This window comes from Aythya marila (assembly GCF_965140915.1).
Source record: "Aythya marila genome assembly, chromosome: 2".
NCBI lineage: Eukaryota > Metazoa > Chordata > Aves > Anseriformes > Anatidae > Aythya > Aythya marila.
Genome location: NC_139043.1, coordinates 146500116 through 146524101, shown reverse-complemented (window position 1 = coordinate 146524101; position 23986 = coordinate 146500116).

Below are 23986 nucleotides of genomic sequence, written 5' to 3'. Positions count from 1 at the left end.
TTTACAGACAGTCTTTGCACCAAGGGGGAGTAAAATTCCCCTTGGGAGTCCTGAAGGTTTTTGTAGCACTCTAGACCAGGAGGCTTCAAGTCTGTGTTGTCCTCAGATGTTTTAAGCTACTTCGCAGGCATTAACTATGCCCATTTCATACACACAACCCTACTCTAACCAGCTCCCCTGAGCTGCACGGATCGTGTGTGAGCTTTTCTGCATATTCAGCTGGCAAGGGACAGCCTGAGGAATCTACACTGCCCCCACAATTCTTTACACATTCCTCATTAGGCAGCCTGGATTGAAAGACAGAAAAAAATAAAATAAATAAATAAAAATCTATAACCTGGAAAATAAGAATCTAGGGGAAGCAAGGAGAGCTCCAGAATCTGATGGGAGCTTTGGTGCAGGCTGCTACAGAGGTTGTCCTCTCTGTACTTTTCTTCCCGCTGCAGCAGTGAATTCCTGTCCATGTGGTGACTTGGTGATATCTTCAGTCACTCCACTGCTCTCAGACCAGATCCCACCCCAGCTTTTTCATCCTGGCATTTTCATGGGCTGCAGAAGCCACAGAGCTGGGTGGGAAGGAACCACAATCTTAATATCCTGCCTCCTGCATGCATGCTATAACCACTAGGTCAGCAGGCAAAGTGGGGGCAGAAGTGTTTTAAGTCTCCCAAATACGTGACCTTAGCTTAAGACTGTTTCAGGCTCTGAGTCCCAGGGCAGATAAGACCAGATGAATGTCTCACACACTCCTTTCTTAATTTGTTTCTTGGCTGGCCTGGCAGACCCTTGGTGGACATCTTGCACATTAGATGTTGTAGATTCCATGGCTAAACACCTATTTTTCCCAACATTCTTTACACAGAGAATTGAGGAGCTATTCAGTAATGTACTGAATTTATATTAATTCTGCTGTACTATCTTTAAAATAGTGCAATTCCCAGAGCCATGAGCCGACTTAGAGGAGCTGCAGTCTAAGCATCATCATTAAATACTGGCATAAAGCGCTGTCTGTCAAAACTTCTCCCTTCTCTTTGAAAAGTATTTAGGTCCCCTGTATAAGGTTAGGCATGGAATCATTGTTTATTTGGATGGGAATCCGTAACTCCTAGAAATTCACTTAAATTGCTGCCAGAAAAAGGCACACAGAAGCCCTTTACTATATTACATACAGCGCTGTGCGATGCAATTGCTGCAGTAGCCTTCATGATATCTATTTTGGTCTACCTCTACTTTGCATTTTGTTTATTGAGACAGCAGCAGATTTTTCTGTGTCCAGTGATGGATTGTTAAAAGAAAATAATCAAGCGTACTTGGTCTTCAAAATGATCTAGAATAATTTGAATTAAAAGAACATGTTTGAGAAAAAAAAAAAAAAAAAAAAAAAAAAACACTAGTAAATGGCATGCCAGTTTCTTTTTAAAAATTTGGGGGATCATGGAAAAAATTTTGATGTTACACAAGCTAAACAGATTCCTACAGATGAACACTGTAGCAATTTGCTATGTGCATATTAAGACAGTCTCTATGAACATTTGGTGCTATTAGATTTTGACATCCAATCATAGCCACAAGTAGCTGTATTCTAGATGGTTTTAAACATTTTCCAATAAAATATTACTGTACATTATGTTTACAGCAGTTGATTAACCATTTCTTTCAAGTACCTAATATGTGTCCTGTGTGTGTCCTACTGAATAAAGCATTTGCCTTAACTTAGGAGTCTACATCCACAAATCTTATCTAGCAGGTGACTTTCCTTTTCTCTGATTCGGTTTCTACAGATATAAAACAGGGGTAATGATAATGACCTCCTTAGTAATGCCATTAGGGATTTACTAATAAGCTAATTATTATTGGGGAATAAAACTTTATGTGAGGAACCATTTATTAAAGCATCCCCATGGCTTATTCACTCCATAAGCAGTTTATGAATGGGGCCTTAGAGGGAAGGTCAATGAAAAGTGCTCCAGTGCCAAAACATAAAATATTAGAAGCTTGTGGCCACATCTCCAGCAAACAGGTGTGTATCAAAGAATAGATATGCACAAATGCTCAGTAGTTCTTTATTATTATGTCCCTCTTAGCCTTCCTCAGCAGGAGGAGCTGGGGGGGGTATTTTGTCCCATTAGATGCAAAAATATGGGATTCCTCTTTGCTCAATACAATCACCAAGCGAGTGTGAAACACTATGCCTACAGCTGTTTCTGCAGCATCACACACATCAGTTACAAGTGAAAGGACAAACAGGAACTGTGCTTGGAGCATAAGGATATTGGGTGAAGATGGAGAGAGCTCCCTCATATAGCCTGGAGCACATATGAAAGTATGAGTTTGAAAGATGCTAGGTCATAGATTTCATCCATCTTTGTCATACAGCTAAAGACAAAGATCAAACTTCAGGACAGAATGAGTGGAAGTGGAGGGAGAGATCAAATCAACTAAAGGTGGTCCAACTGGTGTGGGAGGGAGGGAATAAACCTTTAGTCAATGGTAATGGTGAACACTATACAAAATTTCATCTCTTATTCTACCTTACAGAGCTTTTGCATGGACAATGTCATGTTTTTGGCTAGGAGAGGGTTAATTTTCTTCATAGATGTTTGTATGATTCTGTGCTTTGGATTTAGGATGAGAATAATGCTGATAACACACCAGTTTCAGATGTTGCAGAGCAGCATTCACCCAGAGCCAAGGACTTCCCAAATGCTCAAAGGGACATCCCATGCCACGGGGATGCTCAGCAATGGCAGCTGGGGGAAAGAAGGAGGCAGGGGGGCACTGGGAGCAGTGGTGTTTGTCTTCCCAAGGCACCGCTACATGGTGAGTCCTGCTGGCCTGGGGGTGGCTGGCACCTGCCTGCTGGTGGGATGGGGCAAAGGAATTCCTTGCTTTGCTTTGCTTTGCTTTGCTTGTGTGTGTGGCTTTTGCTTTGCCTGGTGAACTGTCTTTGTCCCATCCCATGAGTTCTCTCACATTTTCATTTCCAATTCTCTCCCCCATCCCACCTAGGGAGTGTGACTGTGTTGAGCCCAGCTGCCTGCCAAGGTTAAACCACTACAACAATCTGAAATGTTACTAATGTATTTCTTATTTTTTTCCGTTGTGCCTAGGAACGTCTTTCTCTATCGGCTCTCTTGTCACACATTCCCATTTAAACCTCTGCAGGGCTCTTGGCTTGCCCAGCTGCAAAATTTGCTTGGCTTGCAAAACTCTGAGATCTTACTGAGTGCCAAATGTGGCTTTTGGGCTCCTAACATACCCTCAAATGAGGATTTTAGCCATTTTTAATCCTAAAAATAGGAATTCATCATTGCAAATCAAAACAAAGTTGTAGGCTGAAAAGCATTTGAGGTTGTTTACCTCTATAGTTCAGCCATGTGAACTGTCCAGAAAGGACTCTAAAGAGTGTTTGGTCATGGGCTGTGATGACCAACGACACATGGATAGAGCAAAAAAAATAGAGAAGGGAGTACAACTAGAAAGAGAATCGTGAATGTGCCAGGGCTAATGACAACAGTAAATTGAATGCTTAGTCCCATGGCTAGGCAAGATGCCAAGGTACTGTAGGCCTGTTCTCAACCAAATATCTTGCTCAATTGTTGTCTACCATTGATGATTTCATACCCTAGATGACACTACTGGGAGCCTATTACATGTCTGTTCATGGCAGGTCTCCTTAGTATTATTCTAGGGACTTTCCCAAATGGTGAGTGCAGGCCAGATAAGGAAACGAGTTATTGGGCAACAAATCACTCTGAAGTTCCCTTTTTGTGCAAAAATAAAATCTTAAAAATAAAATAAAATCCTCTGCCTCTTCCCATGCATACAGTAATCTGTTCCTGACCATTTAATGGCAACCACGGTCAAGGGCTTCAGCTGCCAAAAATGCTGCAGCACTGACATGGCTGCAGTAATGAGTAAAGTAGGCCCAATGCCAACCAGTATGGGATGTCATCTCAAGTCATTCAGGCTAAATATGGTTGTTACACAAGATACAAGCATTTATAGTCAGATAACTGATACAAGAACACAGGAAAGATGCTAGATCATAGGTTTCGTCCACGTCTATCTTACAGCCAAAGTTGAGGATCAAACTTCATGTCAGAACAAGTGGGACCAGACACAGAAATCAAATCAAGTCAACTTTCCTGTGTATTAAATCAAGAACAACACTTTCGTAGCTCGTGTGGGATAAAAGCATATCAAGGGAAGAAGAAATCTGAGTCCCGTGAGCATCAGGCTGCACCTGGGGAGGTACGTCTCCCACAGTCTTGATCCTGGGCTTTCTCTTCATAGCCAAAAACATAATCTCAAAATCTGTGCACTTAATCTTCATAAGGTGAAACCCACACCACTGACCTGCAGGAATGATGAAGGTCTAGCACCAGTGGAAAGTGGCTCTGGCAAAACAACGATTAATTTCAAAGTTCACACGTATCGAATAGAAACAGACACTCAGCCTTGCTGTAGATCAGCTTTTCAAAGCTCAGTGCTCTAAGAAGTGGTGAAGAGGGTCTAGCTTTCCACAGAAAGCATATGCTTCAATTTGTTCAAAGCCAAGCAGATTGCTTAGTGGTGAAGGCACTTTGAAGAGGAGGTGGTTGGGCAGCATGCGGCCAGGTTAGGTTTGCAGACACTCACTGGATAACATTTTCCTAGTGAAGAAGACAAAAGCTCTGCTTCCCCTTTCATTTACACCAGTGTAAATAATGTGGACTGTGCAAGTCAGTGAAGAGCATCCAGCTTAGATGAGGGAAAAAGCTAGTCCAGAGAGAGAAAATTTGTCATCCTGAAACTCTGCTCTGCAGGTGTTTCTGCTATCACAGATGCCTTGTACCGAGCCCCCAGTGGCATGTAATTTAAATCCAATTGGGCCTAAGTAAGAAGTGTTGTAAGAAGCACAACTGTCTCCTTCCTCAGCTCACCAATACCACGAGGCTTCGCTGCATTATGTCAGGAGTCCCTGCAGCACTTGTGGTAAATGACTGGGGAGGAACGCCTCATGCAAACTCACAAGACAAATTATATTAAAAAGTAAAAGTGAAAAAGCAAAGAGCTCAACTGGGACTTGAAAAATAATAGCTGCAGCATGTGCTTTTCACTGACAGCTTATGTTCTTATGCCTGAATGACTCTTGGAAATGCTAAGGGTCTGATCTGGCAAATCTCTCATATGCAGCATCTCTGGGAGTTAGGGCCACTCTGTTCCCCCGACATCCTAACTGTGCTGTTCTCACTTGCTCTTTCCCACTGCATTTCTGCTTCTCTTTAACCATGGCAGGATGACAGATGTACCAACGACATATGTGGGTGAAACCCACCTGCCATTTTCTACCTAAGATTTGTGCTTACATGACACATTAAAAAAAAAAAAAAAAAAAAAAAAAAAGTGCAAATACTCCAGAGCTGTAAACCTGACTCAGGCTCCCATCCTTTTGTGGATGTGCTCCCATCCTTTTGTGGATGTGGTCTACCTTGACTTCAGTAAGGCTTTTGACACTGTTTCCCACAACATTCTCCTCAAGAAACTGGCTGCTCTTGGCTTGGACTGGCGTACACTTCGTTGGGTTAGAAACTAGCTGGATAGCTGGGCCCAAAGAGTCGTGGTGAATGGAGTCAAATCCAGTTGGAGACCGGTCACTAGTGGAGTCCCTCAGGGCTCGGTATTGGGGCCAGTCCTCTTTAATATCTTTATCAAGGATCTGGATGAGGGCATCGAGTGCACCCTCAGTAAGTTTGCAGATGACACCAAGTTAGGTGCGTGTGTCAATCTGCTCGAGGGTAGGAAGGCTCTGCAGCAGAAGCTGGATAGGCTGCACCTATGGGCTGAGGTCACCTGTATGAAGTTCAACAAGGCCAAGTACCGGGTCCTGCACCTGGGGCGAAATAACCCCAAGCAGAGCTACAGGCTGGGAGATGAGTGGTTGGAAAGCTGCCTGGCAGAGAAGGACCTGGGAGTGATGGTTGATAGTCAGCTGAATATGAGCCAGCAGTGTGCTCAGGTGGCCAAAAAGGCCAACAGCATCCTGGCTTGTATAAGAAGCAGAGCGGCCAGCAGGGCTAGGGAAGTGATCGTCCCTCTGTACTCGGCTCTGGTGAGGCCGCACCTCGAGTACTGTGTTCAGTTTTGGGCCCCTCGCTACAAGAAGGACATCGAGGTGCTTGAGCGGGTGCAGAGAAGGGCAACGAAGCTGGTGAGGGGCCTGGAGAACAAGTCCTACAAGGAGCGGCTGAGGGAGCTGGGCTTGTTCAGCCTGGAGAAGAGGAGGCTCAGGGGCGACCTTATCGCTCTCTATAGGTACCTCAAGGGAGGCTGTAGCGAGGTGGGGGTTGGTCTGTTCTCCCACGTGCCTGGTGACAGGACGAGGGGGAATGGGCTAAAGTTGTGCCAGGGGAGTTTTGGGTCGGATGTTAGGAAGAACTTCTTTACCAAAAGGGTTGTTAGACATTGGAACGGGCTGCCCAGGGAAGTGGTGGAGTCACCATCCCTGGAAGTCTTTAAAAGATGTTTAGATGTAGAGCTTAGGGATATGGTTTAGTGGAGGACTGTTAGTGTTAGGTCAGAGGTTGGACTCGATGATCTTGAGGTCTCTTCCAACCTAGAAATTCTGTGATTCTGTGATTCTGTGATCCAGGGACTATTTCTCTTGGGATAACTGCATTTCTGCATGTTATAGTCTGGGAGCTGAAATTCAATGGTTTCTCCTTAAAGGATTCCTGTCCTGGTGATATTCCCTTTGGATAACCATGGCCTTAGTCATGCATTTCTTTGGCCATGCCTAGTTTTCTTATGCTATATTATACTGTGCTAACCATAGTAAAGCTGGGGCCTCAGGTCTCTGCTGAAAAACACATCATTAATAATACTAAACTCGCAAATGAGTTGCACGGGAAGCTGTGACACTTACAGCTCCCACAGCAGTGGGTGATTACGTTAGCAAGCTTTCAAGAACTGGCATCATATCTCTGGCAGGGCCCAGCCACAGGGGATACAAAGCACAACTCATTTGCTAATGCAACCCCAGGGTATGTACTGGATCCCAATCTTCCCAAGGATACCATTCTTCTGTAAACATAACCAACCTGGTAATCAAGTGTTGATCCATCTTATCAACAGACCTTCAAATGAAATGTCTAAAACCATCAGCAAAGCCTCCATCATGTCTTATTCCTCCTGCTTTATTTGCTGCTTTCCACTGAGGTATTCAGTTATGGTGAGCAGGGAGGGAGAAATCTAAATACACCCAGAGCCCTGCCCCATGCAGACAGGTAAGGTTGGCAGTGTGCTTGTGCTAGCATCTTCCGTACTGACCTGCCACTGTGATGAAACCTTGCACCTCTGGTCCCTTTGGTCTTTGTAACTATCTGTAAACTAATTTCACTGGAGGTGTTAAGGGGTTATGAAGTGGTACTAGTGAAAGGTCTGAATACCAATTTCTTTGGCTCTTCCAAACTGAACAGCTATCACAGCTGTGTGCAGGTATTTGGAAACTATCCCCATTCTCCTTGTCCTCCAGTGACAGTTATCCTCAGCCCTCAGTGTTTTTGGCTGGTGTTTGGGGAGAGTGAGTCTATTCCAGACCCCCAACGTGCCTTACCCCAGCTCAAGCCTTTTGGATGCATGTGCTTGCACTCAGCTCAGTGCCAGAATTACCATCACCATTAGCACCAGACAAACACTGAGGTCTTCCCTGCTCATCTTTGTGTGCTTACAAAATATCTCCCTGCACTTAAAACTAGATTTCCCAATTACTTCTATTTCATGACCAGATCTCAATACTTCTGTCTGTGCTGAGAACACATCCTGCGCTAGTTTCAGAAGCACAGACACTGTGCTAGTTTCAGGGGGACTCCTCTGTGCTAACAAATGTACCAGCATCTAGATGAAGGTGTTTAGTCCTCAGAAATGGCCTGCAGCAAGGTCCCCATTCTTTGTCCTTCCCATGACCCCTTCTCTGTGATGGAGTGAAGCTTGCTGGCCTCTCCCCACAGGATCCTGCTGCAGCTCCTCCAGCCAAGAACACTTCTGCAAGAGAAGATGGTCATGAAAGTCAGCTTTTATACCCTCTGTCACTTCCCACATGTACCTGAGAATCCTGCCTTGTACAAAATCCAGGTTCTTAATGAAACTTTAAGTTAAAACCATCAAGGATTTATTATTATTATTATTTCTTGTTTTAAGCTGGTGACTAAGCGTTCATCAGAAAATGAAATGATACTGGGAGAAAGTGAGTGTAGGATCTACCCTTATTTTAAAATTCAATTAGCAGCACAACCATGATGAACAGCCCTGTGGTTATGTAGATTTAGTAAAGTCATTAAGATCTCAGATTACATGTGGTGCTATTTCCCCTTACTCTCCCTTTTGCTGCCCCCAGCAATCCTGCCTGTTTTCAGCCTATCACAATACAAACGGAAACAATCACCAGGGGTTAAACAGCCCAAATTGGATTACAGTCACACTGTTCAGAAAATAGAGTATTGCTGGTAATTGCATTCCATTGAATAAATATCTCAACATTAGTTTACATCACATTAGTATTCTGACAATGATTATTTTCGTTGTAATTTGCCTGTCCAAGAATAAGCATAACACAGAGCTCAGAATCCAAACAATTGATGTGTTCCGAGTTTCGGTATTTGTTTTAAAGATTAAACTGCATCCTGGATGGGCATTAATAACATCTTAGATCAAAAAAATCCCAGACCTTCTTCTTTCAATATTACCGAAGAGTTATGAGCCAAATAACTCAAGGCCTAAACTTGTTCCTGCTGAAGTCAGGAGGAGTTCTGCCAATTTTTCTTGCTTCAGGACCCTCAAAATTCTTTTTATTTATGTCACAGTAGCCTCCTAAATTTGCTAGATCCAAAATATTTATGGACTGTCTGTGATGCCTCTTTTGGTATCAAATAACTCCAGTCTGAAATAGGGTTGGCATGTTTCAGGGGTAAATTCTATCCTGGATCACTTCACGGATACTTTATTCCAGCTTCTTGGTACCAGCTTGTCTGAGTTGGAAGGCCCCATACCTCCCTTCCAACTGACCAACCTGACTGTGACTGGTGACTGCAGTCTCCAAGCAGTTGACTGAGATTATCATCAACCACTTTGATTTTGTTCAGTGCCTGCTGTTCTTCATTTTCTCAAAGAAAAAGACAATGCCCTGACAGGCAGACAAAAAGTATATAAAGCAATAAAGGTAAAGAGCAATTTAGTCAGGCACTTCTGTAAGCTTCATGGGGTCATGGGAAGCAAATCTCAAATTTCTTAGTGTCTTTGCTCCTCCAGCTGACTTTGTCTCTGACATCTCTGATGTTGCCTGATGAATTTTATGGATCTCCAGCTCAGTGGGCCAGCAGTCTAGCAAAAAAGAGCATCACCAGTGTTTACGGGCCAAAAGACTTTGGTGAGGAGCTGAGAAAATAACAGAAGGTAGGGGGAAACACTGCCAGTTAGAGGGGTAGATAGATAGATTGCTGTCAGAATGACCTCTCTGAGAATGTTTTTTAATGCAGCACGTAATCCTCCCTTGAAAGAAACATCCAAAGGGTGGTTATCTAGCACTGGACATTGGTAGTAATTAGTCCTTTTGCTTGCCATAGGTGCCATAATCAAAAATTACCCAGAACAATGCCACCCTCTTCTCTCAGCCACAGAACAATCGCACAAGCTACAAATGACATGGAGATCCAATAGTACTGTATGACTGTCCCAGGTGCCTATCTATCTCATTTGTCACATCAGAATGTTCTAGGCTTGACATATCCCACATCAGAAACAATGATTTCCATGGTTTGCAGGAGAGTATCTTAGTGATGATGACTTCTTATGGCAGTACTTTGCACAGATAAAATTTTTGGGAAGAGATGTCACTTTTTCTTGTCTGCTATAGACCGCCGAACCAGGATGAGGAGACGGATGAGGAATTCTACAGGCAGCTGACAGAGGTTGCAAAATCATCAGCTCTTGTACTCGTGGGGGACTTCAACTTCCCTGACATATCCTGGAAGCACAACACAGCCCTGAGAAAGCAGTCTAGGAGGTTTCTGGAGAGCGTGGAAGATAGCTTCCTGACGCAGCTGGTTAGTGAGCCTACCAGGGGAGGTGCCCCGCTAGACCTTCTCTTCACAAACAGAGAAGGACTGGTGGAGGATGTGATCGTCGGGAGCTGTCTCAGGCAGAGTGACCACGCAATGGTGGAGTTCACTATTCTTGGCGAGGCCAGGAAGGGGACCAGTAAAACCGCTGTATTGGACTTTCGGAGGGCTGACTTTGAACTGCTCAGGACACTGGTTGGTGGAGTCCCTTGGGAGGCGGTTCTGAAGGGCAGAGGGGTCCAGGAACGCTGGGCGCTCTTCAAGAGGGAAGTCTTAATGGCGCAGGAACGGTCTGTTCCCACGTGCCCAAAGACGAGCTGGCGGGGAAGAAGACCGGCCTGGCTCAACAGAGAATTGTGGCTTGATCTTAGGAGGAAAAAGAGGGTTTATAAGCTTTGGAAAAGTGGGCAGACCACTAAGGAGGACTTTAAAGAAGTAGCGAGGCTGTGCAGGGACAAAATTAGGAAGGCCAAAGCTCATCTGGAGCTCAATCTGGCTACTGCCGTTAAAGATAACAAAAAACGTTTCTATAAATACATCAACACAAAAAGGAGGACTAAGGAGAATCTCCATCCTTTACTGGATGCGGGGGGAAACTTAGTTACAAGAGATGAGGAAAAGGCAGAGGTGCTCAATGCCTTCTTTGCCTCAGTCTTTAGCGGCAATACCGGATGTTCTCTGGATACTCAGTACCCTGAGCTGGTGGAAGGGGATGGGGAGCAGGATGTGGCCCTCATTATCCATGAAGAACTGGCTGGTGACCTGCTACGGCACTTAGATGTGCACAAGTCGATGGGGCCAGATGGGATCCACCCAAGGGTACTGAGGGAACTGGCAGAGGAGCTGGCCAAGCCACTGTCCATCATTTATCAACAGTCCTGGCTATCGGGGGAGGTCCCAATCGACTGGCGGCTAGCAAACGTGACGCCCATCTACAAGAAGGGCCGGAGGGCAGACCCAGGAAACTACAGGCCTGTCAGTTTGACCTCAGTGCCAGGAAAGCTCATGGAGCAGATCCTCCTGAGAGTCATCATGCAGCACTTGAAGGGGAAGCAGGCAATCAGGCCCAGTCAGCATGGCTTTATGAAAGGCAGGTCATGCCTGATGAACCTGATCTCCTTCTATGACAGAGTGACGCGCTGGGTGGATGAGGGAAAGGCTGTGGATGTGGTCTACCTTGACTTCAGCAAGGCTTTTGACACCGTCTCCCACAGCATTCTCCTCAAGAAACTGGCTGCTCTTGGCTTGGACTGGCGCACGCTTCGTTGGGTTAGAAACTGGCTGGATAGCCGGGCCCAAAGAGTCGTGGTGAATGGAGCCAAGTCCAGTTGGAGGCCAGTCACTAGTGGCGTCACAGTGTGCTCAGGTGGCCAAGAAGGCCAACGGCATCCTGGCTTGTATCAGGAACAGTGTGGCCAGCAGGGCTAGGGAGGTGATCGTCCCCCTGTACTCAGCTCTGGTGAGGCCGCACCTCGAGTACTGTGTTCAGTTTTGGGCCCCTCGCTACAAGAAGGACATCGAGGTGCTTGAGCGGGTGCAGAGAAGGGCAACGAAGCTGGTGAGGGGCCTGGAGAACAAGTCCTACGAGGAGCGGCTGAGGGAGCTGGGCTTGTTCAGCCTGGAGAAGAGGAGGCTCAGGGGCGACCTTATCGCTCTTTTTAGGTACCTCAAGGGAGGCTGTAGCGAGGTGGGGGTTGGCCTGTTCTCCCACGTGCCTGGTGACAGGACGAGGGGGAATGGGTTTAAGTTGAGCCAGGGGAGTTTTAGGCTAGATGTTAGGAAGAACTTCTTCACTGAAAGGGTTGTGAGGCACTGGAACAGGCTGCCCAGGGAAGTGGTGGAGTCACCATCCCTGGAAGTCTTCAAAAGACGTTTAGACGTAGAGCTTAGGGATATGGTTTAGTGGAGGGCTGTTAGCGTTAGGTTGGAGGTTGGACTCGATGACCTTGAGGTCTCTTCCAACCTAGAAAATTCTGTGATTCTGTGATTCTGTGATTCTTGCACAGAGTAAAACAAATAAAGAATGTAAGGGCAAAGGAATAAGGCAAGATATGAAATAACAGAAGTGAGTTTGATGATCAAGGCTTGACTTAGTTTTACCTCTGTAAGCATAAAGTTGAGAAACTGGTCATTGTTTACAATCTGAACATAACATTTGAATAAGGCGATCGATAGTGGACAGCCACTGGAAGGCAAAACCTACTATGGCTGGCATTTTCCAAAGAATGATGGGGCCTCAGAGTCCAATTTCCACAGGTATCCAGTCTATTACCTTGCTGATAAATTACTTCCATATGTAGCATTTGATGCTAAACATTGAGAATAATCCATGTTTCACTGCTAGCATCAAGTGCATGAGAGGGGAACAAAGCATGCTGGAAAAAAAAAACAGTTAAGCTACTGTAAACAGGGAGCAGTATGAAACTGTATGGTGATGAAATACAGCAAGAAGTTCAGTGCTTTAGCTCTTTTCCTGGCACCTGACACCATATACACGAAAGACAGAAAGTGGCTGTAGGCAACAGTGACTGTTTGAAAAAGTAAGGGGACAGAGTGCTATACAATCATTCTCAGCAACATCTTAGTCTGGTGTTGCTGGTGGAAAGACCTTGCATAAATATTGCCATTTTTTTGCATCAGACATAATATGAGAACATTGGAGAGTAAAGGTATGGAAAGAGGCATTAGAGTAGGCTCCCTCCAGGCAGAGACACAAAAGCCCTTTCGCGTTACTGAAAAATATTGTAGCATATGGAGTCTGGTAGGTACATGAAGGACTGAGTGAGAGGAAAGAGGTCAGCATGCTACTGGGGATGCTGCCTGAAGCATCACTGCTGCACCCCTGAGCTTTTCAGAATCCAAATATCCATTATTTATTGCATTTTTACTTATATGTATATATATATATATATTTATATATTTATATTTAATATATTTATATTTATATATTTTTATTTTTTGGTAAGAATATCTCAAATCCAAGCCAGGGACATGTATTTGAGGCTGGGGGAAACGAAGGTAGATCTATTTTCCACAGCCATGGTTCTAGCTTTTGCCAGGTCTCAAAAGATAAAGAGCAACCCTGCAATATTTGTGAACACTAGTAAAAGACTCCTCTCTTCATTTAAACAAAAGACTGGATATCCCTACAGAAGTAATTCCACCAACCTCCGTCAGCTGAAACCTTGCATAAGTCAGCCAGTGATGAGATAGAAGCTGTGGTGATGCTTTCCAGAATGGAGGATAATACAGCACTAATTCATCCTGTTTTATTAAAGGGAAGAGTTAATAACTTTGGTCAGGAATTTACAAAAATGAACTTAGGGCACTGACCCAAGACACAGCAATTTGGAAGCTGGAGAAGAGATAAACAGACCCTATTACACGGCAGCAGCATTTAACTATACCGAGAATGCTGATATCGAACATCAGAGTCTTGGCTCAGTAGCTACAGATACCATAAAACCACCATGTGCTATTAGACACAATCTGTGATGTGTATATCATAATAAGGCCAGAACTACCACACCATGGTTACTGACTTCATTCACAAACTACATGCATGATCTTTCCAGGTCAAAACTAAGGTCATTGTCTAGCAACAGCCAAAAAAAAAAAATAAATAAATCTGTTTTCCTGACAGGGATTTACAGTATTTCCAAGGCTGAGTTAATTAGTCAGATTTTATTTTACTGATGACATTAACCTTAGGGGGGAAAAAACAACACAGAAATGAGGAGAGAAAAAAAAAATCCTGTTTCAGTAAAGCAAAACCCATAAATCTGATGATGGTGCTTTTTTTTCATTAGTATTCAAAAATAAATCACATTATAAATTTCTACTGAAACACAATAGTTGTTTTTGCTTTATGCATTTAAAACACTCTTAAAAAAACGTAAGCAGTAAGCACTGTTTTTTTTCTTTTGCATAAGAATTACAAATATAAAAATTTAGATCTGACCCATCCTTCCCCAAAGCCATTATTAAAATCACATGCAAAACTGATCCTACTGGAAGCACAAAGCACCTTCGCTCCACTTGGCTAAAGAAGGAGCAATAATCCATGTACTGGTCTCTGTAAGCCATTTCTAAGAAACAAATACCTTAATCTTAGCAACAACAGGACTTGGTATTTCCAACCAGGAGCTTTTAACAGAGAAACCTTTTTGGAAAAGTTAAAACCTCAGCAACCAACCTTTCAAAGCCTCTTTTGTGGAATGAATATGGGCTCTGCTTCAAGAAAGCTGCAAGAGCCCAGACATGCATGGCAGTCAGCAACTTCATTCCAGTGCAGATGTCACCCAGTCGCCTTTCCTCACAAGCATTGAACACAACACTACCAAAGAGACTGTATTCCTTCAGGTGCAAGATCTCACAGCCTTGCTTACATGGCTAGAACCTTCTTACAATTCAGTTTAGATCAGTAAAGAATGGGAGCAACCTCCGGCCTTAAGCTATGAATTTATTTGGGATGTTTAACGCACATCCTCCATAAGGCCTGACACTGCAGTCATTTTAATTCCATATATTGGCTTGGTGTTCAGACTTTGGACCATCATTACTAATAATGGGGATGAATCTTCCTCTTGAGAATTCATGAAGCACTTTCCCAGGGGAAGTGTGTCACTGCTCAAGTGTCACTGCTGTCACGGAGCAAGGACAAGGTCTTCTGGGTACCACTGCGAAGTAACTAAGAGCATGGTATTCACCATGGACAGTGCACACACACAGTCATACAAAGTACGAAGAGCTGAGGGAGAAGTGGGGAAGCGGTTTTGTGATGTGCCACCTATTCAGATGACCCAGTATACGTGCAAGGGTAAGAAAACTTATTTTCACAGGCATCCCCAGAGGCATTTAACTGTAGAAAAAACATCTCTTCCTTAGAAGTCCAGGAAAATCAAAACTTAAGCATTTAGGCAAGAAGAGCATCAAGACATTTTACCTCTTCATGGAGTTTCAAACTGAACAGCAGATTTTATCTAGTTCTTACTGAATCAGACTCCAGGATGGAGTAAAAGGAAGCTGTAAATTGGATTGACTAGCTCGCAGATTTTCTGTGTCCTGTGAGAACCACAGAACTATAATTTGGGCTAAAAAGAACCTTCAGAGTTCATCCAGTTCAACCCCCTGCTCAAGGCAGATCCACTTAGATCAGATTGCTCAGGGATATATCTAGTCAGGACTTCAACCTTTCCAAAGGTGGAGATTACAGCTTCTCTGGGCAACCTATTCCAGCATTTGATCAACCTCTTGGTAAATAAAAAAGAAAATACAGAAAATACATCTAAAAAAAAAAAAAAAAAAAAAAAAGTAAGTAAATAATATTTCTTTATATAAAATCAGAATTTTCCAGATTCCAACTTGTGTCTGCTGCCTCTGTCATCATCTTTCTTGTACTGGCAAGCCCCAGACTGAAGCTGCACTGCAGACTCAATATCACAAGCACTGAAAAGAAGGGAAGGATCACCTCCCAGGACCTGCTGGCTACACTCATATTAATACAGCCCAGGAAGCAGGTGGCCTCTTTTGCTGAAAGGGCACGCTTGAAATATGGCTATTACATGGCTTCATTTAGTCTGCACTGGAAACATTGACTGGCAATGTTTCCCTCCTATGCTTATAAAAGGAGGTGCGACAGAGATTCTAAAGGCCATGAACTTTTAGAATTCCTCATGGATAAGAGTGAAATTTAAAACAAAGACAACAGAAAAGGAGTGTTGAATTTAATTAATAAACACCACTGTTCTATGTGACAGTCATGGAGGCACTTATTTTCTCAGACGTTTTCTCAGTCTTTTTTCAGACTCATTTCTCATTTTTTCCTGTTGCAACCAAGCTAGTGTTAATGACGTCTTATCTTGAAGACATTACCTTCACCTGGATTTTATTGTTAGACCTTTGAACAAAGAAATGGCACAGACTGTGGAAAATATTTTCCCTGATCTTCTACTCTATACCAGCAAACTAACACTGCTTAGATACTCGTACGATCAGTAGACTGCAGAAGCTGGAAATGGGTAATACCTAGTAGAATTAGACTATTGAATCAGTGCATCCCCAGAGAGCAGGATACATACAATTTGGTTCATCTGTTCCTAAAGTCAGTTGGAATCTTTTCCCCAACTTAAGCAGGAATTTGATTTAGCTCATAACATAAGCTGAAGGGCATTTCAGGTGAAAAAAAGTGAGAATGTGCAGCTTCCTTGGAGGGGTATCTTTATATTGCTCCTTCTAATACAAAAGCTGCACTACAAAATGATTTTGCATGGAAATCGTTTTGAATTTGATGCAGTTTAGATTTAAGCTGATTGTTGCAGAGACTTACTATAGTAAGTGTTTTGGTCCCTTGGCATGGTGGCCTTGCTGCTTTCCAAAAAAAATAGAGCATTCACATTTTCCCCTACAGATGATTTATCTTCACCCACAGCTTTGCTCATGCTGTTATCTCCTTCATGTGGAACCACAAAACACTTAAATCAGAGCAACAGAAAACCACGCTGCACAGAAAGAGCCAAGAAATAGGATTTGGTGAGGAGCTGACAACTTTAGCATATACAGGGCCTGTTTGAAATTAAGTGCTGCCTGTAAGCATGAGCTTCAAGCCTAGGCTGCAGCTGGTGTCCTATGTGAGGAGGAAAAGAATCATCAAACTGGTCTGAGTGCTGCTCCTGTGCTCTGACAGCCCGCAGAGGAGGATGAACTGGAATGGCCGAGGGGCTTCCCTGCAGCAGCTGATGCGGTCATGTCAGAATCCTGCCCAGGAGACAGCCCAAGGAAGGAAAGAGAGGGGAAAAAAGGAAAATAAAAGGGAATGAAATAGCAGTGAACAGCACATCGCTCACTGTCCTCTTTCCCCAGTTGGAACTGACTCACCTAACCAGGCAGGACAACATCTGTCTCCAGAAAGGCGAACACATACAGCTGTCAGTTCTAACAGGTATTAAAGTCATTGTTATGAGCACACTCATCATTATCCAGAGAGCACTTTATAAATCCAAACCAGCAAAGCCTTCCAGCAGGCCAGAAGTTTCCTTGACAGTAGATTCTACTAGGAATATGATTTTCATCTCACTAGTTCACAGGATTGAAGGAATTACCATCTGCTCCTTGTTCTCCTCCCACAAGCACAAACTGAAAGGGCTGAGTGGAAGACGAGGGTAATATCAATGCGTCCTTAAACAAGAAGCACAGTGGCATTTCCTCATGCTCATGTGACCTCTGCAAAGGGGCAGAAATTGTTTAACACGGCTGCCACTTGCCTGCTCTTTGTTTACAGAGCCGAGCAGGTTGTCTCCAGCCTCGCACTTCACCAAGGTATAAAATGGTTCTTGTTGCAGGCAGTAATGAACAAATCAAACTGAGTGGCTCCAGCCTGCCCAGGCTCTGTGGGTCTCCTGCAGCCTCCAAGGTCTCAGCAGCATTGTTACTGACTTGCAGCAGAAGGATGCTTGCAACCAACAGAAAATCACCTCAGCTAAAGGCTTTTGCCATGCATGCTGCTGCAGGATGTGCATGCTGCACATCGCTCTGAGAGGCAGGCCTGGGCAAGGAGTCAAGGACCTCCCCAGGCATAGTGGACATCAGCAGTCTGATTCATGTTGTGACACTCCCAGCACCTAGAGAGACTTGGCACCTACCTACCAGTTTGCTTCTCTGCCCCTGTGGGCCTCGTTAGCCGGGAATAAGAGCGCCTTAATGCTTATTCATCTTTGCAGCATTTCAGTGCAAAAGGTAGGAGTGGCTTCTATTCACAGAGAACAGAGGCTTGAAAGCGTAGATCCACCCACTTCATTTCTTTAGAAGTCTGAATTCATTGCTAAAGCTCTCTCAAGGGTGTCACGCCACGGTCACCCAATTTCTCGGGTGCCTCAGAGGCTGCCCAGGGCATATGCAAAGCTGCCTCTGATGCAACCTCCAGCCCTTGAGCTCCTCCAAGCCCTGTCTCAAGGTTAAAGCCCCAGAGCAGATCCTTCAGCTGGATGTGCCCTCCTCACCTCATCCAGCAAGTCCCCATCCCATGGGCATACTCCTAACACACCCAGGTGACATGCAGGTGCCCTCAGCTCTGTGCATCCATCATCAGAGAGGGCTGTAGGAGACAAGAAATCTGATATGAGGCTTGTGTGAGCCTCACACGGAAGGCAAGGCTGCTCTTTTTCCACCCACACGCCGCTAACCCTGTTAGCCCAAGGCCTTCCCAGTGCAGATGGCTGTGTACAAACCGCCCTGCAGACCAGCAAGGGGTTGAATCCTGCTCCACTGGATTGGAGCTGGTCCAGAAAAGAGCACTAAACATCACCTTCGCAGGTGTTTTGAGGTTTTATATCTCTGTTGCTTTTTATTGCCCGAGGAAGATAAATTTCCTGTTTCCCAGTCTAACAAATGAATGACAAAATGAGTTATTTGGCTGACTCCTGTTCTTCCTCTACCCTGCCACAGGCCTGCTGAAGAGGTTGTCAGGAGCAGTCATGGCCAGTACTTCTGGCTCAAATCAGCAGTCAGACAAAGATAAAATAAAAAGAGCAGACCCCCCAGATCACCACCCTGTGGATGGCCACACACTTTGACACCATCAGCCTCACGTTCTGGCACTGACACGGCCGAAGCCACACAAGGAGCCCCTTTGCTTCTTGGTTCCCCTCTTCCTCCACATTTAAAATGGACACAGGAGTGCATAGACATATCCTAGGGTTGTCTGAAGGACTGGTGTGTTCACTTCTGTGGCTTCTGCTCAGGTACTCCTAATCATGATAGGTTTCTCCGCCACACACAGCAGCCCCACCTTTTCCTGGCTGCAGAGGAAAGGATGGTCTGTGCTACCAAGGCAGCCAGCAGGCCTGTGACGTACTAAAAGACACATTAAAGGAGCGGCAACTCGGGGAGAAGCTCAGCATGAAAGGGAAATCAGAGACACAAGGGATGAGTAGTTCCTGAGCCAGCATGATGCGTGTACTGCACCTCCTTCCTTTTTAGGGTATGTTAGAAATATAGTTGCTGTTTTTTGGAAAACAAAACAAAATGAAACAAAAAACTGACTGCATTTTAATTAAGGTATGCCTGCTGCTTAAGTCAGTATGATAGTGATTCCTATGAATATAGGCCTCCACTGACATATGAATTACTTCGTTTTCATTTGCTGGAATGCACCAATTAAAATCTCAGTGGAAGAACTTATTTCGAGATACAGTTTGGATTTGCTGTGGCTTTGGCAAACTCAGCAATTCATTTTGCCACCGATCACATTCAGTCACAAATTACAATGTTGAAAGGAGTTAACAGAGCCATAAGCTTCCATAGAGAGTTTTAGAAAAATCAGAGTTTGCTGATGTGATAAACATGGCAATTAAAGTTTCCACTCTCATTTTACAAGATGTGGATTTCTTTCTGATCTGTAGCTCCCCTTACTTTCAGGTCTTGAATACACGGTGGCCCATGCTATGCTATTCTGAGCAGCAGAGATTGTATGTTTAGAAGCATGTAGATGCCAAGTTCTTGTTGATGTCACCAGAAGTTTATAGGTAACTGGAGACAAAACATTAAAGTCTCAATTCAGGTAGTCACCTTCCTGACACCAGATACTCATTATGCCTTATGTTATGTTAAATAGTAACATAAATTTCAGATTTTAGAAATACCAGGATTCTCATGATATTTGACAACATTTTAAGGTAACTTTACAGTTATCTAAATTCCAAATTTTTCTCCTGGGGACAAATGCAGAGTCAGTGAGTAGTGACAGTAGGAACAGGTCAGTGCTTGTTTCACACATAAGCCCCAAAACAAATCACAAACATGTGCCCCTGTCCAGGTCAGTTGTGATGTCCAATCCAATGGATGTACCAGTGTGGCTCCAACACAACAGAACAAAGGGGAGCTGATATCTGATACAATCTGGCTTACACCAGTCATGCAGAATATGTGAGACCCAGAGGCTCAATCTCTTCCCGTTCAAGACACGAACAAAACTCTCCATTGAGTGTGCCCTAAAAGCAAAACTTTCCAATCGTTCTGGTGGGTCTGTCTGAATGACTCCTGATGAAGACATTCCATGATTGTTGAGACATCTGAATATTTATTAGAGGGGACCTCAAAGCAATCTCATCCGCTTCCTGCATCTGATCTAAGAGCTGTTGTCATTCTTTTCTTTTTTTCCGACTGACTGAATGGGTATTTAATGAACCCATACAAAGCCGAACAGCTTCGGTGGGACAGAGAGAGCACAACTTGCTCAGAAATAGTGTACAGTCTGGTGGCTTTCAGTACTCTCCTGGGAGATACCGGTTCAAGTTCCTTCAGTGAGATGAGAGGCTTCAGCCTTGGTCTTTCATACCCCAAGGAAGCAATCTGAAATATTAACACATTTTATTAACTGATGTGGCACTGTTGTGAGGAACAGCCAACCTCATTAAAGCACTTAACCTTGGGAGAGTATTAGGCTGTGTAATGTGAGTGGAAGGGAGCACCGCTTTGCAACAGCCGTCAGGATGCTAACTCTCTCTTCTATTCCCTGACAGGTAGCTCAGGCGTGCTGGCTTTGATGAATCTCATTTTAAGTGGCATTTCCCAGCTTTACAAGAACTTGGTGCCTTATTCAGGGAAGAGACTTCCAGTGGAAGGCAAAGAGGTGACAAACCAGACGTTACAGTTCTGAAGATAAACCTCCTTGGTGGACTGGGCTCCAGTTTTCATGGAGGAACACCATCTACCAAGCAGCATTCAGGTCACACACCTCCCTCAGTTAGGGGCATGATGGAGTTCTAAAAAACTCATGGCAAGAACCTCCATGGACTTCACTATGATGCTATTCATTTCCTCAGTGCCCCTAATTCCACTGTAGTGTGTAAGCACTCTAGTTTGCTAGGGCTATGTGGCAGTACAGCGCGTACATGATAAATGGAGCATAATTTATCTCGGTTCTTGTAAAACTCTACTGAAAAAAAAAAGAAAAAGAAACGGAAACAATTAAATAACTCAAGGGTGTCATAGCTGTCAACCGGGTGAATACCTGCAAAACACAGCATGCTTACAGAATGAGGTATTAAGCCTTGTCTTACTCAGGAGTGCTGGTCAACAAGAACAAAACATAAACATACAACAATAAGACTTCTTTCTTCTCATAGTGAATATCTTTTAATGTTTATAATGATGACAACACAGCATTTCACATCCAAGTAAGGCTGAATTGTGATTTCAAATCAACATCACCTTTTAAAGCTCTGGATGTAAGGTGTGTGTAAGGTTATACGTAAGATAGCACTCAAGCAACAACACAACTTAGACACCTAATTCTTAAAACTACAGAACTGAAGCTTAAAGAGATCAGAGATAGCAATAGAGCGGTCCCTGGATCATATCAGCTACACAGTCATAGAGACTGCTAAATGCACCTGCTCCATAGGTGATCCACAGTCTCCAAGCCAAGAGGTAAAGCCACCGCTGTGGGCTGTATACATCGCTGGACTGTATAGCAATGCAGCTTTGAATTTCCAGATAGCCCTGCACTATGGCATTTTTTTCGGCCCTAAAAGGGAGACTACTATTTAGAGTGTGTGTTATAGGGAATCAAAATCTGAAGCATCTAAAATATCCTACAAGCCATGTTGCAACCCACTAGAGTGGTATTTTTACGACGTGAAATGGGAGATATGTGTTGCTGCACTCAGCAATAGCTTGAGAGCATATGGATGTGCAAACTCAGCTGGGAAAGTGTTGGAGGGCTGTGCGGAGCAGAGGGAGCCAGGCCTCATGCAGATTCACCCCTGCTTCCTTGCACTCTGCAGGGACTCAGATGGGGCAGTTCCCTGGAATGAACCAGCCCCAAAACCACACCTGGGTTTTGTCTGGGAGGGACCTGATTCACCCCAAAAGAGAATCTGCAAGGAACAAATAGTTATGCAATCTGGATGAGCAAGTAATGGGGACCTAGGAGTGACCCCAGAAAGTTACATTTATTTAAGCATGGACATCCCCATTCACTTCTGTAGGTGTTTGAGCACAGCTGTAAATGGTGTCCACAGTTCTTATTTCCCTCTGTGGCATGCACAGAGCTGAATATCCCAAAATTGGTTTACAAATACCAGCTTGCTGAGCAAAGAGTCACCTAATTGAGTAACTTCTGATAGCAAGGTCAGAGGTTTGTCTTCAACCCTGTCCTGCCTGCAGTTTGGGCTTCCAGCTCAGCACTGCCCAACGGTTCCTCCCTCTACTCAACACCCACAGACTGGATTATCTTTAGGAGATAAGCACCAAAGTCCTTTTTTCAAAGGCCATGCAAGAGGTCAATGCTCCCTTTAAAAGCATATTCATCAAGGTAGCACATCACTGCCACCAGCCCCCACCCCTCGTGCCCATGTAGGTTAGCTGCTTCAAGGCTTAGGAGTTAAGCACACAGAAGTTTTAAGCATCATAATTTTAGGCTCCAGCCCAGGTGATATATAGGCACTAAAAGTCCTTTGCGGATTTCCCATCCAAGGCCTTATCTGCAGGGTACAGTATGCAATTATGTATGGGCTCTATGACACAAAAATACTCGCCCGAGGTTTCTGATCCTAGAAAGCAGGAGATTGATCAGAGAATGTGGATTCTGAGGAGCAGTCATTGAAAGGAAACTCAAAGAGATCAAAGAGATCAAAGCAGCTGACAAGGTGCAGAAAATTAAGCACTAGGGTGAGTTGAAGCAGACGGGAAGAAAAAGATCGAGAGCTGCAAATATGTGCGGATGTGCACGCACACATGAGTGGCTCCTCTGGGCAGTGCTGAATTTGTGCTCCTGCACAGGCACAACTTTCCCCACATCGCAGCAGACTGTAAAGGAAATGCCTTCGATGCAGGGCTGTCAAACTGCTTTAGTTGCAAAATAAAACTGCTCCAAAGATAGCAAGGTATGGTGCTGAGACACAGGTTTCAATACCAATAGGAGAACATGAAAAAGTCACATCTATGCCCAATCCACATTTCCCTTTTAGGAGACTCTCATCTTTACACATCCTTAAGTACTGAAGCAGTTTTGCAAAGCTCTTACGTAGCAGGGCCCTCTTTTGTCCAAGAGCAGCTATATCTACATCAGCAAACAGTGCAGCGCAGGAGGAGAGGAACTGTAGAGTGAAAGAGGCAGTGCTGAAAAATGACATCTACATTTAACACATTTTGGAGGTTTACCCAACCAACCTCAGTCCAATCCTGTGCAGGAGCACATCTAGTTTAGCTGAAGGCAGAAGGAACGTGTATGTTTTGTTTGAAACCACTCTGACATGAAAAACAAAGTGCGTGCGCGTGGGGCGTTTGGGAGATTCACTTCAAAGGCACACCCTTGACGTGCTTTTTAGTTCTCTGAAATGCTCCTGCAGACAGAGCCACCAGGTGAATTCCAAACAAAAAAGGTCCCCATCCAGCTGCCTGTCACCTGAAGCAGCGCTGAGGCTGCATCCCTGCCTCACCATCCCAGGCTGAGCACCACAAGCATCCCTCCAACCCCAAGGGAACTTCTATATTTGCAGAATCTGATATCATAATCTGATGGAAATGGCAATCTTTGGGTCTGTGGGCAGCACCCAGCAGCACCGTATTTGTTCCTTGGTTTGCTGCTGTTTAGTGAACCCTCAAAACAGCGGTGTGCAGTTGGGTTTATAAATTACAAGACAACAGACAAAGGGAATAAATGAGACAAAATTAAAGACATTACTTCTGCTTCCATAAATTATCTCTGTAGTCTGTTTTAATAGCACGAATTTACCAATGCATGTTAAAAGAGTAAGAATACCCACCTAGTAGACTAACTAGGTATTAATGAAAAAGCAGAGTATTGTTTTGTGTTCTCCAAAACGCAGGAAGAAAAAATATTCCCACCGGTTCCGATAATGCCTTTCCAGGGGGAAAGAAACATAATC